This window comes from Mus musculus, chromosome 3 (genome assembly GCF_000001635.26).
Source record: "Mus musculus strain C57BL/6J chromosome 3, GRCm38.p6 C57BL/6J".
NCBI classification, from domain to species: Eukaryota; Metazoa; Chordata; class Mammalia; order Rodentia; family Muridae; genus Mus; species Mus musculus.
Genome location: NC_000069.6, coordinates 59,877,882 through 59,884,154, shown reverse-complemented (window position 1 = coordinate 59,884,154; position 6,273 = coordinate 59,877,882).

Here is a 6,273-nt window from a genome sequence, read left to right as displayed (position 1 = left end):
TTTTAAAGTTATCCCTGAAACCCTATGGAAAACCAAGTATCTCATATGATAACAAGGAATGAAAGTTTTTATTTCTTTTCTGGCTTTTTCATTTAAATGAAAGTATTTAAATTTGCTTGTGTGTGTGTGTGTGTGTGTGTGTGTGTGTGCGTGCATGTGTGTGTGTGTGTGTGTGTGTGTGTGTGTGTGTGTGTGTGTGTGTATGTGTGTATGTGTGTGTGCATATGGCATGGGCCCCCAAAACAACAATCCTGTGAGAAGAGGACAACTTTATGGAGTCAGGATTTCCCTTCCACCTTTATGTGAGTTTCTGGGGTTGAACACAGGATTATCTTTATCATTGAGTCATCTGGTTCACCAAGCACTAGATTAGAGAACATCACAATTCCCCAGAAATCAAAATAGCATGAAAGTAATAGTTTGTGACAGGCTCTGAGCATTTACTCCACCATCTGTGAAGAACATGTTTCTATTTTCTTCTCTGAGTTTTCTGTCTTCTTTCTCCTTTACAGCTCTCTTATTTCTAACTTAGCTCACTGTGTCTTCCTTATTCTCACAGTCTGTGCTAAGAGTCAGGATCTACAGTTGGGTTTATTTATTCGTTCCCGAATATATAGCCCAGGATGTGTTTTAAAGTACCCCAACCTCTCAACAGAATTCCCTTATAAAGTCACCATGTGATAGATAATAGACTTGATATATATGACTCCTTCTAAAATTACAATTAGCAAACCTCCCCAGTCTCTATCCCTCATAGCAGTTACAAAAAAAATTAGCTTGTTATGAAATAATTTCTAATAGTCAAATTTCTAATATTTGTCAGTGATGGTTCCTAATATGGAGTAAAGTTCTGGGTTTCATAGAGATAAGTTCCAGATTGGAAAAGAAAATCTGTAACCTTTTACCTTCTTGCCTTTTCCAAGGCCTGGAAAACCCCAGTGTTCTGACAAACAGAAGTCACTTAGAAATGCGATTAAACTTACTTCAGAATTTTTCTTAAGACAAAATCCCTGTTTTAGTTACAGTTACAATATTCTCCATGCTTTAAAGCCAAACAAACAAACAAAAAAGAAAACCAAAAAAACTACAAGCAATGTCAAGACAACTAGATCTTAGCATAAAAAATAAGTGGAAAGAAAGCTGCTTAAAAGTACCACAAGTCTCATTCTGTTCACCTGGTTGCTGTTCCTTCTCTGACAATACCTAATATTCTGAACAATTAAGCTACAGTCCTAAAGTAAATATTGCACAGTGCATTAAAGCAAACTCCAGTAGGCTGGTTTGAAGATGATGCCAGCCCGCAAAGGTTATTTGTCAACTGCAATGTCAACAGTTGAAGTTTTACACTGTCCAAAATTTAGCAACCTTCTTACCCGGGGCAATTCAAAGAGAAGATTAACTCTTAAAATTATTAATAGTAAACTTATTTGTTTGATTTATTATTTCTATCTTTGGCCCTAATAAGGTTTCTATTCGTTATTTACATACGATTGCATTTAACCGTTGTATTTACCTCATAGAAATGTAATGTAATAGATAAGAAGAGATGGTGGAGGTTTCCCATACTCCCCAGGCAAAGCGCAGAGCCACCTCTCCTAGACCATCAGCATAGTATGACTGGCAAGGAGCAGAGCCAGGTCTCACATGCTACCTCACCACCAGGTACAGCTCTACTGTGCTGCCCAGGCCTTGTGTATGTGTAGATGTTGGGGTTGTCTACTCTCCAGAGTGCTGCATCCAGCAAAGGACAAGGTCAGCTCTCCCTTTCTCTAGACCTGGTTTCACATACTGCCCAGACAAGGGGCAGGTAAAGCCTTGCTCAGCCTTTGGACATCTATATGGCCACCTGCATACCTGCATGGACTTTGGTGTTAATGTGGGCCATGCACATCAACACCACCCTTTGCTGCTGCAGAGCGAGGGACCCAGACCTGTCTGTCAGTAGTAGCTTGGGGCTAGAAACTCACCATGCCCTCAGTGTAGGCTAGTCATATCACACGGTTTCTCTCCACACTCATGTTCTAGTTCCACCTCACTTTATAGTATGCCTCTCTCACAAAGTGGCTTTTTTATCCCCAAGGATGAAGGCATAGGCCCACTGGCACTTGCATTTGTTATTGCCTCTAATGAAGGACAGTGTAATTCACTATTTTCCAAGGAGCAAGAATAGCAACCACCTTTGCATCTCCATTTCTGATGCTCTTCATAGTGCACAAACAGTTCTGCTTCTCTCTTTTTTTTCTATCTCTCCACTCTAATTTCTCCATCACTACACTGTGCCACAGGTGTGGCCCATGGTGTAGAGTTATTTTTTACTATCTTTTGATAGTTTGCTCTAGAAATTCTGCTTAATATTTATTTAAAAATGTGATCATTTAAGTTGTTATTCAACTACATTTTTTTCTCATAAGCATTTACATAAACATTTTCATTTTGCTTTTCTTTTTTATTATATTCTTATTTAAAACAATTTTAAATTTAAGTATATTCTGATTCTTCTCCTCATCCTCCCTATCCATTCAACTTTAAGTTTTTCTCAAAAAATACACCAAAACTTCCCAAATACAGAAAATAAAATACAACACACACAGAGAAAGGAAAAAAGCCTACATTGTAACCAAACAAATAATTAAAACACTAATGCATTTTGGAGTCAATTATATGTTTGTCAACTACTCCTGAACATTAGGTCTGTCATGTTGTTGATATACTCAGTGTCACTCTATTGGAGAAAACTGATTTCCCATCTCCCAGCAGATATAATTGGCAGTTCAATTGTTAACATTTAATCTAGAAACTAGATATTCATTCAGTCAGTTATTTACTTTTATAAATATAACAAAATATAATATAAAAAGATTAAAAACAAAATCCATTACATTGATGTTAGATAAGATAAACCTATAGGAGGAAAAGAGCCCAAGAGAAGGCACAAGAGTCAAAGACACACTTGTTCACACACTCAGGAATCTTATAAAACCACTAAACTGGAAGCCATAATATAAATGCAGGGAACCTAGTATAGAACCATGGAGTTCCCCATGCATTCTTTCTCTCTGAACCCACAAGTTTTGAACATGTGGATATAAACAGCCTTGTTTACTTGGCATCCTATATCTCCTCTGACTCTTTCACTCTTTCTGTCCTCTCTTATGCAGGGGCCCTGAGCTCTAGGGAAAGAATTTGATAGAGACATCCCATTTAGGGTAAGAGTTCCAAGGTCTCTCATACTTCATCCTATCATAGGGATACAAACTCAATGATGTTCATTGCTACTCTCTTCATAGTAGACAAACTTTGAAAGCAACCTAGATACTCCTCAACAGAAGAATGGATATCGAAAAATGTGATTCATTTCCACAATCTAGTATTTATTTGTCACAGACCCCCTGGGTCCCTTTGTCTGCATTGAAAAGGTCTCTAGTTACAGAAGGGCAAGGAATCAGCGAATGACAGATAGACGCAACACACAAGGTTGTGTAGAATCTGAATGTAATTTGTCAAGTTGAGCATCGAACTTTTTATACAGAAGAATAACAAGAAACCAGGCAAGATACATCCACCAAGTTACAGTGACACAATACAAAAGGAATGTATACATCAAAAGAAGGGGGGGCCAGGCTGCTGCCACTAAGAAGGGAGCTAGGTGTAATACTAGTCTATTGTTAAGCCCACCACCAGGGGTTCTTAGTAAATGCCTGATTTCTTTGGGCCTAGTGAAGAAACCTGTCTCAGGGGGATTCCCTAACTCTTTCATGGTGAACCACCTGTTCACTAGGCCATTGTAAATTTCCTTGTCTGGGTAAGACTGGCTATTGTCTCAAGTAAACACTCTGCAGACCAGCCCTGAACTATTCTGGCTCTGTTCTTTGTAATGCCTAATTAGTTTTACTGTCTCTACTAGAAGTAAATTTGAATGTTACAGAATGGGTAACCTTCTTACTGAATTCCAAGTTTGTCGGCTTCAAGGATTTTCTGGGATGTTGGAAAACTGGCAAAGGCTTAGCTATCTCAGGATTTAATCTTAAAAGGCACTTATAATAAAATAATACTAAAAGAGAGCACGTGGTTCCATACACCAGACTAACATGGGGATAGGGTATGAGTATAGGGGTTATGAGAACACCAAAGTTTCAGGAGGTGAGTTTCTGTGAAACTCTTTGCCTCGTGAGTGCTCCCAGGTCTCTCGGCCTGCCAAGCAAACTTTACTGGAGTGTGAATAGCATTCTCCCCCTTTCTTTTTTTTTTTTCAGCCGAAGTTCCAGAATGTCCTGCCTCGTCATAGCTACAGTTCTCAGGAGTGCTCTAAAGGTGAGTGGAAACACGATTACTAATAAAATAATGCCAATAATAATAGCAAGTAGGATTATATATTGAACCCAATCCAGGGGATTCATTGAACTTAGGTTATTTTTTAAATCTTTGGCCAATTCATCAATGTTCCAAGTGTCCAAATATCTTTTGCTAATATCTGAAATTTCTCCCTTTATCTGTTCCAAGTCATGAGAAATATCAGTATCTCTCCATACTCCCTGCAAATGAGCTTTAGTCTTTTCCCAATCAATGGTTGTATTATAAGTTAATGGGGTGACACAAATGTATTGGAATGAAGCTTGACAATTAGTAGCTAACCTAACCTTAATATTTGCAATATCTTCCCCTATTGCCAGCACTACTTCTTCTAGGGCATTAACCTTTGCCTCCAATTTTTTATCTATAATATGCAGCTCTGACAAGGCTACAGAAATATTCTTATGCATATCATTAACAAAATGAGCAGTATGCAGCTGCTGATCTAAAGCTGTGGTAGATACCTTTCCAAAGTTTGCATTCCCAGATTTTTAAACCAAGGATCATTTCCTAACTCTAATAGGCAGCAAAACATAAGCAGGTCTCTTTAACAAAATCATAACAGCAGATTCCTTATCTAAATTAGGATCTACACAATTAATTAATTGACAAGAATTACAATGAATATGAAAAAACTTGCCAAGATTGGTGATCTGAACTCTTAAAACTATATAACAATATAGCATACAGGTAAGGCACACAAGCTTTTACAGCCCGAATGGCCAAAACCAGTGTCTCTGATAAAATCTTGTCCAATACTCTGTAGCAGTCTTCTCCCTCACGAGTCATCATTTTTAGTTGTCCCAAGTTGACACCAGGTCAGCTCTCCTTGCTGTATCCCATGGCAGAGATCGGAAGTTTCTTCATCTTGTTTGCAAGTGGCTGCTTTCCCTGATTCCTCTTTCTCTGTGTGCTCAAAACAGCTTTCTTGTCACCACTGTCAAGGCACTCAGGAACTCACAGGTCAGCCTGTCACATTGGAAGCATTCTGTGGAAAAAACAGAAACACTCCCTCTCTTCCCCATATTAACTTTCTGTTCAGGATCATGCCATGTACCAATAAGTGGATCCTTTTCATAACTAGAAAGCCTGAATAGGTATTAAATAGTCACATGTGCATATTTTATTTGTTTATTAATCAGAAATAAGGGTAGCCATTGATTGCTTTCTCTGTCAAAGTATTGCTGTGGGCTCATAACAATAACTAGAATAAGCAGCTAATATTTGATTACCATTGATCATGACTGATAACAATTGATCATAGAAGTTTCTTCTGCTTTTTTGTTTCTCACCAGTTAATTTGAATCTCACTTGATAGCACCTAACAAAGGGTTAAGTCCCCCTGTGGTGAGTTTAAGGTGAGATCTTAGCTGATTAACATCTCTTGGAAGCTTTTGAAAATAAAAATTTTGAAGCAAATCAATTTCTCTTTCTTAGATTTTCTGTACCACAATTTTCTAGCATAACTAAAGCCCTAAATATTAAAAAAGATATTGCCTCTGAATCTTATGGAGCAACAACTACTCCCCAGAACTTTAAAGCTTATTGTGTGAAAGCAAAGATTTGAAGTAAAATTCCCTTTAGAGGCTTTAGCTAATAAAATACTTTCCACTTAGGAAACAATATACACGGAAAGATTCAAACTCTTAGCTTCTTGTATTGAAGCAGAGACAATAAAAATTTTTCTTACATAATGTAAAGCTATATTAGCCACACCTACAGGCAAAATTTTCCCGTGATCACCAGTTCACTAGAAGCAAATCCTTTACAATTATCAGGATGCAAAGGAAAAGACAAACTTTTAAAACTATAATAACTGTATATGAAGTAAGCAAGCCAGATTGTAGTGTCTTTATAAGTTCTACAGCTGATTGACTTTTTATAAATTCTGAATTTAAGCATTATTTAGAACAACATCTGGAT